Source organism: Hyperolius riggenbachi, chromosome 10, assembly GCF_040937935.1.
Source record: "Hyperolius riggenbachi isolate aHypRig1 chromosome 10, aHypRig1.pri, whole genome shotgun sequence".
In the NCBI taxonomy this organism is placed as follows: domain Eukaryota; kingdom Metazoa; phylum Chordata; class Amphibia; order Anura; family Hyperoliidae; genus Hyperolius; species Hyperolius riggenbachi.
In genome coordinates, this window is record NC_090655.1 from 52,491,844 (window position 1) to 52,504,131 (window position 12,288).

A 12,288-nucleotide genomic window follows, 5' to 3' on the forward strand; every position below is an offset into this window, starting at 1 on the left:
AAAGAGTGCTAACTGTTAGCACGGCCGTTTGCGCGCGATCGTGAATTTTTGCTTGCAAACACGAATTTTCACGCAAAATCGTTATCGTTTCCACGTGCAAACTATTATGATTTTGCACGAAAATGGGCGTGCTAACAGTTAGCACTCTTTTGTGAATCAAAATTCTTGCAGGGGGGCCCGGGGACTTCTAGTTACGCCCCTGATATGCGCATTTGTGAGTGATTTTACAGCAATTGCAATTTTACCATGATTTTAATGTAAATCAATGGGAGCGTTTTTAAAAAAGCTAAAAGTGCTCAGAAAAGCGCATATAGTGTATCTAAGCCCTTAGTATTTGTACGCTGCGGGTGAGTTGGGCACCGGGAGCGTCGAATGACGGCTCTTCCTGTTGCCACTAAACTCACTGGTGCTGCTCCCTAGCGTTCTGGACGAGAGACGCCGGAGGTCACCGCTCAGGCCCCGCTGGGCCAATTTGAATTATTATTATTTTTTTTTTTTAAACACTGCGTGTCCTACCCGCTCGCTGCCGATCCGCCGCGATACAGGCCCCGCCCCCCAAGACCCTGTGCGCTGCCTGGCCAATCAGTGCCATGCAGCGCTGAGGGGTGGATCGGGACTCCCTATGACGTCACAACGTCGATGACGTCACTCCGTTCGTCGCCATGGCGACGGGGAAAGCCCTGAAGGAAATCCCGTTCAGAATGGGATTTCCGGACGGGTCTTCGCGGCGGCGGCGATCGGAGGGGTGGGAGGGAGGAAGCAGGGAGGGGGGTATCCTGTAGCTAGCGCTAGACTAGCTACATGATCAAAAAAAAATATGCACAAAAAACGTTCGGGCCACGGGAATCAGAACACCAGGCAGGTTAAATATTATTCCCCCTCTGAGTCATTGTAACTCGGAAGGAGGTGTAATTTGGGGTACGCTGATCACCTGAGCCCCGAATTACCCTTTCGTGCCCCGCGCAGCTTATTATTGCTGCTATGGGGCTCCTGGTTTGGGTAACCTGTGCTGAGCGCCGTGCACCAAAACCACCTGCTTTGCCTTCTCTTTGTATTCTTGTTATTAGAAACCATAACCTAAAGCTGGCCATACATACATCAATTGTTACTGACAGATTCTTTCACTATGATCGAATCATAATGACTTTTCCACCTGTCAATACTGAGTATGGATGTGGCCTGAAGGGTTTTATACTATAGTAAAGTGGGTCGTGGGCAGGCAGAGATGCACTACACTGACCACCAATAAAAAGCAGGTAAGCAAGGTATGAATGCTGGGGGGGAGGAGGGGAGTAAAAAAAAGTGATGGAAGGAGGGGTACTGAAACTTTGGAAAGTAGCATTAGCGAGGCAGGGAACATGGTGCCAGGAGGGAGGTCAGTAAAGATGTTACCTGACTGAGTGAGATGGTGGTCTGGTAAAGGAGGAGGGGACACCCGAGATGGAAGAGGGGCTTGTTTGAGGGATTAGTAGAGATTTTGGTGAGAGGAAGGACATAAGTGTGGGGGGGAGGGAGGAATGAGCCTTGGGGAATTAAAGTGGCCATACATCTGTTGACTTGACAGACGATCAACTGTTGTTCCTCAAAATGTATTCTGTGCCCCCGGTGCCTGTACTTTACCCATCACACTGTCCCTAGAGTGTCCTTGCTGTATTTCCGCATTGGCGCTCCACGTGACTACTAGCATATACAACGTGGGGTGCGTGTGTGACGTCATGTGGGCTGGGGCTGCCATGATAATGGGCCTCTAGTTTGTTTTTCCCCCAGGCCAAAAGGTCCCAGTACTCCCCTGCAACTGTCCCTCTTTTGGAGGGACAGTGCCTCTTTGGGAGCCCTGTCCCTCTTTCTACCTCATTTGTCCCTCTTTCAGGACTTTGTCCCTCTTTCCATGTACATATACATATTTCTTTACTAAAAAATGTGTTTGACTGACTCTAAACTTTATTCCCATTCTTTAAATTGATATATTACTAAATTTAAAATGGTAATATGAAGGTAAATGAACCGGCAGTGGTTGCGGCAGTGGTGAGCATGCGTTGGCTCGGTAGCACACCTCCATAAACACGTGGCCGGAAGCGCTCTGCGAATTTACTCTACGTAGTCAGGACTAGAGATGGCCCGAGCGGTTCGACCACGAACTTATTCACGCAAACTTGGGTGGTTCGCGTTCGCGGCGAACCGTGAACTTTATGCGAGTTTGACCCGCCCCCTATACTACATCATTAGGCTCAACTTTGACCCTCAACATCACAGTCAGCAGACACAGGGCAGCCAATAAGGCTACACTCCTTCCTGGAGCCCCCCCCCCCCCTTATATAAGGCAGCTGCGTCGGCCATTATTTCACTCGGCGTGGCTGCAGTAATTAGAGAAGGGAGAGGAACCTGCTGTAGACATAGGGAAAGCTTAGTTAGGCTGTTGTTAGGCTTGTTAGCTTGCTCCTTGCTGATGCTTATTGCTAAGAAGCCCACCAAAACAGCTCTTTTGAGAGATAATGTTCTTTTGATGTGATTTTTTTTTGTGTGTGTGGCCCACTGACACTTGCATGTACAGCCCTGTCAGTCGCAGCTAGCCCTTGGTAATTGCTATTAGGGTTGCCGCGATATACCGGTATTACGATATATCGCGGTATGATTGTGCACGGTAACCATACCGTGCACAATCTCGGTTTATCGGTTTTAGGGGGCGGGGCGACCGGGAGGGCGGGGCGACGTAGTGGCGGGGATGCGACGCAGCGACGAGCCCACAAATAGCGCCAGGGATACAAATACTTACTTGCGAGAAGCCAGCCCCGTCCTTCACGATGTACCCGGGCTTCATTGTACTTCCTGTTCTTGCATCACATTTCCTTGAAACAGCGCCCCATGCGTGCTATTACAAGATGATGCAAGAACATGAAGTACAATGAAAGCCCGTACATCGGTGAAAGACCTGGCTGCCGGCATGTGAGTATTTATCCCTGCTGCTGCGTCCCCTCTCCCTCCCCCCGGCTCTCTGTGCTGCAGCCACCTGTTTCTGGCTACACCCATCCCTGGCTACCTATCCTGCGAGCACCTTCTACTGACTACACCCATCCCTGGCTACCTATGCTGCGAGCACCTACTGCTGGCTACACTTAACCCTGGCTACCTATCCTGCAAGCACCTACTACTGGCTACACCCTGTCCCTGGCTACCTATCCTGCGAGCACCTACTACTGACTACACCTGTCCCTGGCTACCTATCCTGCGAGCACCTACTACTGGCTACACCTAACCCTGGCTACCCATCCTGCGAGCACCTACTACTGACTACACCTGACACTGGCTACCTATCCTGCGAGCACCAACTACTGGCTACACCCTGTCCCTGGCTACCTATCCTGCGAGCACCTACTACTGACTACATCTATCTCTGGCTACCTATGCTGCGAGCACCTACTACTGGCTACACTTAACCCTGGCTACCTATCCTGCGAGCACCTACTACTGACTACACCTGTCCCTGGCTACCTATCCTGCGAGCACCTACTACTGACTACACCTGTCCCTGGCTACCTATCCTGCGAGCATCTGCTACTGGCTACACCTAACCCTGGCTACCTATGCTGCGAGCACCTACTACTGACTACACCTATCTCCTGCTACCTATCCTGCGAGCACCTACTACTGACTACACCTATCTCCTGCTACCTATGCTGCAAGCACCTACTACTGACTACACCTATCTCTGGTTACCTATGCTGCAAGCACCTTCTACTGACTACACCCATCCCTGGCTACCTATGCTGCAAGCACCTACTACTGGCTACACCTTTCTCTGGCTACCTATGCTGCGAGCACCTTTTACTGACTACACCCTGTCCCTGGCTACCTATCCTGCGAGCACCTACTACTGACTACACCCTGTCCCTGGCTACCTATCCTGCGAGCACCTACTACTGACTACACCCTGTCCCTGGCTACCTATGCTGCGAGCACCTACTACTGACTACACTAATCTCTGGCTACCTATGCTGCGAGCACCTACTACTGACTACACCTGACACTGGCTACCTATGCTGCAAGCACCTACTACTGACTACACCTGACACTGGCTACCTATGCTGCGAGCACCTACTACTGGCTACACTTGTCCCTGGCTACCTATGCTGCGAGCATCTACTACTGACTACACCTATCACTGACTACCTATACTGCGGCCACCTATCGCTGGCTACCTATACTGCGGTTACCTATTACTGGCTACACCTATCCCTGGCTACCTATGCTGCGGCCACCTACTACTGGCTACAGGGGGGGCCCGGGCCCAAATAATTGTACAATACCGTAATACCGTGGTATTTTTTTTGCCGGTTTTCATACCGTGGAATTTCATACCGTTGCAACCCTAATTGCTATACTGTGCAAGGCCCAGCACATTCAGCGAATACCTTTTCACTGCACCTGTGTGGGACAGCTACATATTTGTAATACCAGTCATTGCATAACTGTTCATGTTTACTGCACCTGAGTGACAGCAGCACGCAGTGTTATATATACCAGTCACTGCATACCTGTTCATGGTACCTGTGTGTGTGACAGCTGCACATTTGTAATACTAGTCACTGCATACCTGTTCAAGGTACCTGTGTGTGTGACAGCTGCACATTTGTAATACTATGTTCGGTAGGGTTAAGAGGCGCCTGGTCAAGGTGATGATATAAATACACTCTATATGACCCCACGCTCCTCTATACTACAATACTAGTCCAGCCCGGCCCCCCACCCAGATTCTTCCCCTCTGTGAACCCAAATACCCACCCCCCCCCTTATATTACCCACCCCACACCCACAGCATAGGAGACAATCTTTCTCCTCTCTCTGCCAACATACAGCAGGAGAAAGATAATCAGATTTATCCCCTATTTTACACATTGGCAATATACCATTAGGAAGATCTATGCGCATAATTAACTCTATGCTCACCCGGGGTACACACACTTGTGTGTGCATATACAGTGGTTTGCAAAAGTATTTGGCCCCCTTGAAGTTTTCCACATTTTGTCATATTACTGCCACAAACATGAATCAATTTTATTGGAATTCCACGTGAAAACACAAAGTGGTGTACACGTGAGAAGTGGAACAAAAATCATACAGTACATGATTCCAAACATTTTTTACAAATAAATAACTGCAAAGTGGGGTGTGCGTAATTATTCAGCAGCCCTTCCTGCTGGAAGGTGAACCTCCGCCCCAGTCTCAAGTCTTTTGCAGACTCCAAGAGGTTTTCTTCCAAGATTGCCCTGTATTTGGCTCCATCCATCTTCCCATCAACTTTGACCAGCTTCCCTGTCCCTGCTGAAGAGAAGCACCCCCAGATCATGATACTGCCACCACCATATTTGGCAGTGGGGATGGTGTGTTCAGAGTGATGTGCAGTGTTAGTTTTCCACCACACATAGCGTTTTGCATTTTGACCAAAATGTTTCGTTTTGGTCCCATCTGATCAGAGCACCTTCCTCCACATGTTTGCTCTGTCCCCCACATGGCTTGTGGCAATCTGCATATGGGACTTCTTATGCTTTTCTGTTAACAATGGCTTTCTTCTTGCCATGTTCAACACTGGGATCGCAAAAGACAAATTACAATCGCCTATGGAATGTGATTGCATTTTTACCAAGCAAATGTGGCTCCATGTTGCAGTGATTGCATTTTTCGAGTCTCATTCCAGAGAATGAGAATTGCATTCTAACTGCCACCAACATGTTGCATGCAGTGCACCTTTGCTACATATGCACACCGCAGGCACCGCAAGGATTTACCACAGTGCTTTGTTGGATACCGGCTATCAGCAAAGAGCAAAAACGCACCCCAACAAAAGCACACCAAGTGTGAACTGGCCCTAGAGAGAATTTGATTAGGGATTACAAATTGTTGCAACCTGCAGTGTAGAACTCAGGGGCATATTTAAAATGATTTAAATATACCCTCAATTTCTACTTATGGCCTCCTCCTCCCCACAGCCATACCAATCCTCACCAAAAAGTTACAAAGCATAGAAGCGCAAATAAAACAAAAAAGATGCAGGCCAACAATCGTAATTCTGGAAAATACCAATTGCACTAACAAAAACCCGGCAATGCAATTTACATGTTCATCGCCGTGCTGTTGCTATTGGCAAAATGGGCACGATACAATTTTTGAATTGTAACGTGCCTAATACAAAAGGCCTCTAATTAGTTGATCTCCCTCTAAGATCGTTTATTATTATTTTTTTGGGCAGAGTACTTTGGCTAATCCAATTGGCTAAAAGTAAATCGCATTTTGGCCAATAGGATTGTAAGCCGGCCCACCATGGCAAGGTAGACTCTTAGGGCAGGTTGGGGTAAGGGAGTAAGAGAGGTATAGGGGATGGCAGTTTTGAAGAGGGATAAGGGGGATAGATGGTCATCATGGGTAACACTCTTACACCTTCAAGTGTAAAGTCTGGAAACACGACGACCACCTGATAAATAATTGGGATCCAGTTGGTCTCCCTTAGGCCTGGTTCAACATTGGGATCGCAAAAGGCAAAGCACAATCGCCTATGGAGTGTGATTGCATTTTTACCAAGCAATTGTGGCTCCATGTTGCAGTGATTGCGTTTTTCGACCTTTGCGACATATGCACACTGCCGGCACTGCAAGGATTTACCACATTGCTTTGCTGAATACCGGTTATCAGCAAAGAGCAGAAACACTCCCCACCAAAAGCACGCCAAGCACCAACAAATGACTGTGCACGATACAAAGTAAGTAAAAACATGGGGTGTATTGTAATACAGAAAAATGTATATACCAAATATAAACGCACTGGCTCAAAATTCAGACTTGGTAGACAAAGTAATTACAGTGACAAATGTTACATGATGAATAAAACGTATAACACATTTCAAGACGCAACATGTTGAGAGAGCCTTGTCCTTGTGAGCTTACAATCTATGGGAATTGGGGGGATGGGGTAGTAAACAACATGTATACCAAGAGGTGATGTGTTTTTCGGTTTCCTAGTGAGGAGCACAACTTGGCCAGAGACTGATGTGGGAGTGGCCTAAGTTGCAGTGCGTATGCTTGTTGGAAAATGTATCTATCAAGTGTGATGATTTTTAAGGACCATATACTAGCACAGAGTAATAATTCATAGCAGCAATTCATAGCTGTTGCATGAACTGGAGAATTGTTGCCACCCTGTCATCCTATAAATTCTAACACCAGATTACTATCAAGTGTGACCATGTTTCAGGGCGGTATACAGTCACGCTCTGTCACTCAGTTGTAAATGGTGGTGAGAAATGACTTTTGGGTACCTCTCCCATTTGTAGAGCTGCAGGACTGTCTTACAGGATGTATTCTCTGCAGAATCCGGCACCCGGCCTCCAGTACTGCAGAGTGGCCAGGATCTGCTTTCCTTTCCGTCCTCTTCCCCAATGTGCATCCATACTAGAACAGCAGAGAAAAGCACCACCTGAGAGGGCGTGTGCCAGAGGCTCCCAGCATCCTCTCTCTATACCCAGCTGAGTATTGTGAGGTCATCAGGTAATCCTGACCAGGGCAGTTTCTAGGCAAAAATACACCCAGGGCGGGGGGGTGAAAAGTGCCCCCCCCCACGTGGAGCCAGGTATAGGTGCCTGCAGTATAGGTTAGCAAGGTCTAGTTGCACTCAGTATAGGTGGGCAGCTATAAGTCCCCCCAGTATAGGTAGCCAGGCATAGGTGCCCCAGTATAGGTAGCCAGCTATAGGTCTCTACAGTATAGGTTAGCCAGGTAGGTGCCTCCAGTATAGGTATGCAGTATAGTTGTCCCGGCATAGGTTAGATAGGCAAGTGTTGCCGCTATAGGTTAGATAGGTAGGTGCCCCCAGTACAGGTTAGCTAGGTGGATGGCTCCAATATAGGTAGCCAGAATAGTTGCCCCCAGTATAGCTAGCTAGGTAGGTGCCGCCAGTATAGGCTAGATAGGTAGGTGCCCGCAGTATAGGCTAGATAGGTAGGTGCCCGCAGTATAGGCTAGATAGGTAGCTGCCCCCAGTAAAGGCTAGATAGGTAGGTGCCCCCAGTGCAGGTTAGATAGGTAGGTACCTCAAGTACAGGTTAGATAGGTAGGTACCTCCAGTACAGGTTATATAGGTAGGTACCTCCAGAACAGGTTAGATAGGTAGGTGCCCCCAGTTATAGGTTAGATAGGTAGGTATGACAAAAAGGTTAGTCAGGAGCCTCATATACAACGTATCAAAAATATTTTTGTATTCCGAAAGCATAGTGTGAACAAACTCCCCCCTCCCCCCCGCCCTCCCATTTAAAACCATAAAAATGGCTGCAGTTCCCATAGAGGATGTTAGGCCTAGCGCTAGATGAATTTGGAGTGCACTCCAATTATTCAATCATAAACAACAGTTACCAATAGCGTATTTGTTTGGGGGCCCCCTTTATGTAAACTCAGGATGCTATTAATCCTTGTGATGTTCTCTATAGGTATCCGGGTCATGTGCCATATGTCATGGATAGCATATGCTGAATAGACTTCAGCCTCTTACTTTAGCTCCACTTTTTATATGCAGAACATACCCAGCATATTTTCTAAGCAGACCGGCACTCGCCGGGACTCACCTGTCCTTTTTGTATAAGCGTATTACGCTATAATGGTGGGTACTTCCGGCATTAGCAACATCCATATGCCAGGTTCCCTAGCGTGCCACTCGTCTGCCACCGTCCGTTTATGTGCACCGGCTACTTCTGACGTTTCGGGCGTTTTGAAGCAGGAACTAGGATGCTGGGGGGGAGAGAGCGAGGCCGTACACAGAGATCCGTCACATGATCGCAGCCTCACGTGACGCGTTTCACCCGGCGTCTGGTTTCTTCAGACAGGTAGGTACCTGCAATATAGGTTAGATAGGTAGCTGCCCCCAGTTAGGTTAGATAGGTAGGTACCAGCAATATAGGTTAGATAGGAAGCTGACCCCAGTATAGGTTAGATAGGTAGGTACCTGCAATATAGGTTAGATAGGAAGCTGACTCCAGTATAGGTTAGATAGGTAGGTACCTGCAATATAGGTTAGATAGGAAGCTGACCCCAGTATAGGTTAGATAGGTAGGTACCTGCAATATAGGTTAGATAGGTAGTAGAGATGGCCCGAACAGTTCACCGGCAAACGGTTCTAGGCAAACTTTCGGTGGTTCGCGCTTGCCAGCAAAGGCGAACTTTTGCGGAAGTTCAGTTCGCCCCATAGTGCAGCATTATGGTCAACTTTGACCCTCTACATCAGTCAGCAGCCACATTGTAGCCAATTAGGCTACACTCTCTCCTGGAGCCACTCTCCCCCTTATAAAAGGCAGGCAGCGCTGGCTATTACACTCACTCGTGTACCTGCAGTAATTAGTGAAGGGACAGCTGCTGGCAGACTCTCATAGTGAAAGATTAGTTAGGCTCTTGTAGGTTTGTTAGCCATATGCGTTTTATGCTAATCCCTAGGAAGACAACAGGAAGTAGAAATGCATCAAAAACAATTTTTAAAAATAAAACATATAAAAACGCATGTAAAACGCAAACATAAAAATTGCATACCATTGCGTTCCCATTGACTTTCATTATGTGCGTTTTTTAATATTATGCAAAAAACATGCATTTTAAAAATGCAGGTTTGTAAACACATATGCGTTTTTATATGCATTTTTTCCTGCGGCCCATCAGCTTCCATTAGCGACAAAAACGCAGCGTTTGTTCTGCAACGTTAGCGTTTCTGCTAAGTGTTCACCTAGCCTGTATGTTCTCTATTCCATATACTTATTCCTCCTATATGCATCCTCTATGTATACCCAGCTGAGTACTGTGAGGTCATCAGGTAATCCCAGCATCCTCTATACCCAGCTGAGTATTGTGAGGTCATCAGGTAATCCCAGCATCCTCTATACCCAGCTGAGTATTGTGAGGTCATCAGGTAATACCAGCATCCTCTATACCCAGCTGAGTATTGTGAGGTCATCAGGTGGGGAAAAAACAGCTGTAACTGATCAGTCAAGTTTTCATTTGGAAAGACAATTTACAGCATGTCAGGACTATTTGCATGTAATTGATAATGTATTCTGTGCTAGGGATTTGATTATATTTACTTCTTTTCATAATTCACACTGATGTAATGCTTCCTGAGTGAGGTTTGTTAGGCTTTTTGTATATATGGAACACACACACACCACACCACACCACACACACACTCCCCCCCCCCCCCCCATCTTTTGTTAGATATTTGACAGGTATATATATAGCCATCATTTCTGATATCATTTGGTATATCTGCTTACATTACTTTTTCTCTGGCTACTAATAAATATATATATATATATCTTTCATTACCATAATTGCTGTATTGAAATCCTTATGTGACTATGATTGTTGTTTAAATAATTAAGTACTAAAACATTCCTTCCTTCGGTTTGCGACAACGGAGCTGCGATCAGCGGCAGAGGAGCCCTGCTCGGCTCGGCGGTCTCTAGGCGAATGCCTCACTCCCGCACCAGAGCTTCCTTTTAAAGCCACAGAGCGGACCACGTTGAGAACAGACACAGAACCCGCGCGCCGCTGCGCCACACTTGTGCTTCTTCTCCCGCCTCTTCGCGGGGTTTTCAGGCGATCGGCGACCCCAAAATCCGGGACCACCCACATATCTCCATCTCCGGACTCCCCACCCAAGAACCGAACAGGAATCTCAGAGAAATGCCGGCGCTTTCATGTGGAAATCCCCCGATCCATGGGCGCCCCCTGGCGGTCACAGCGCTAGCGGCGGGGAGACAGCTGTTCGGGGGCAGATTGCGGTGGTGAGAGGGGGCAGAGAAGGGAGATCGCTGCTGGGGGTGGACGAGGGGTCTCTGGCAGACACGTGTAATGTTATTTGGGGCCTCCAGGGGGCGGTGATGGGGAGCTATGAGCAGTGTAGTGTGATTGAAGAAGCACAGAGGCTGTCACGTGACCCCGGAGCTGTCGGCAGTGGCACTGGAGGTTCAGATGCGGCTCCTCACGTGCAGAGGGGAGGGGCTCTGGCACATCCCCCCGACCCCCCCCCCCTTGCCTTTTTTACATACAGCAAAGAAGGCTGCAAGAAGCCACGCCCCCGGCGCCGAGAAGCTCCGCCCCCCAATCTGGGACACTTGGAGAGGCAGCCCTGAGGAATTTGGGAGCAGGTGAGAATGTGCATCCCCCAAAGCAGCACCCACAATGACCCCCCCCCCGCCAATCACCCTCACTGACCCCTCCCCCCCCCCAGCACCCACAGTAGCTTCTCCTTCATCCACACACCCACACTGACCTCTTCCCCAATCACCCACACTGACCCCTCCCCCCAGCACCCACAGTAACTTCTTCCTCACCCACCCACACTGACCTCTCCCTCCACCAATCACCCACACTGACCCCCCCCCCCCCCCCCCCCCCAGAACCCACAGTAACTTCTCCCTCATCCACCCCCACACCCACACTGACCTCTCCCTCCACCATTCACCTACACTGACCCATCACCTCTCTCCCCCCCCCCCCCCCCCCACACACACACACACACTGACCTCTCCCTCCACCCACCTTAACCTCTCCATCACCCACACTGACCTTTCCCTCCCAACAGCACCCACACTGACCTCTGCCTCTCCCACCCCCCACACTAACCCGCTCCCACCCCCCACAATCCACACTAACCTCTCCCTTCCCTGACAACCACACTGACCTCTCCATTACCCCACCACTCAAACTAACCTCTCCCACCCCACAGAACCCACTCTTACTTCTCCCTGACCCGACATTGGGTATCATTCATAAAGCATTTCCCAGAAGTCTAAAATACCGACAGCTGTGTTTTCCTGCACTGATTCTCATTACCGACAACACTTATGAATGATACCCAATCACACTGATTGATGAAGTTCCCCCTGTTGGTGTCTTTTGAAGCATGCACTTTACTTAACATTGTTTGTGTCTTGTTACCTCCCTCTTGGCAACCAAACAACAAAAAATCCCCCTCCTCTCTCTTTCTGAGTATACATAAATAATGGACGCTATGCTTGTGGCGCATACCACATTTCAAACATTGAATTGGGTAGGACATGTACGCTATGCTTAGTGTCTCTTACCTGATTGGCTATATCCATATAGCTTTGCATTTACTTATTGTTTGAGTCAAACAGTAACGCCCCTTACTTGGGATGTCTCTGCTCTGCATTTCGTGCCGATTTTCCTGCTGTATTTTCAATATTATTATTTTGTTCATCACTTTATTTACATGTATATTATCCCTTGTGTACCATAATAT

The 12,288-nt window shown here is 48.3% G+C and overlaps 1 long non-coding RNA gene across 2 annotated transcripts in view; it reads left to right on the plus strand.

Annotated features, from left to right (window-relative positions):
• Positions 1–12,288, plus strand: part of LOC137534025 (uncharacterized) — an 80,482-nt gene that overhangs the window by 19,160 nt on the left and 49,034 nt on the right. Inside the window, exon 1 of one of the 2 annotated variants that reach the window (XR_011024284.1) lies at positions 11,109–11,170. The exons of the other annotated variant lie outside the window; for it this stretch is intronic. This is a non-coding gene — a long non-coding RNA (uncharacterized lncRNA). Of the gene's footprint in view, positions 1–11,108; positions 11,171–12,288 lie in introns of those variants that run through there. 2 annotated transcript variants of the gene reach the window in all.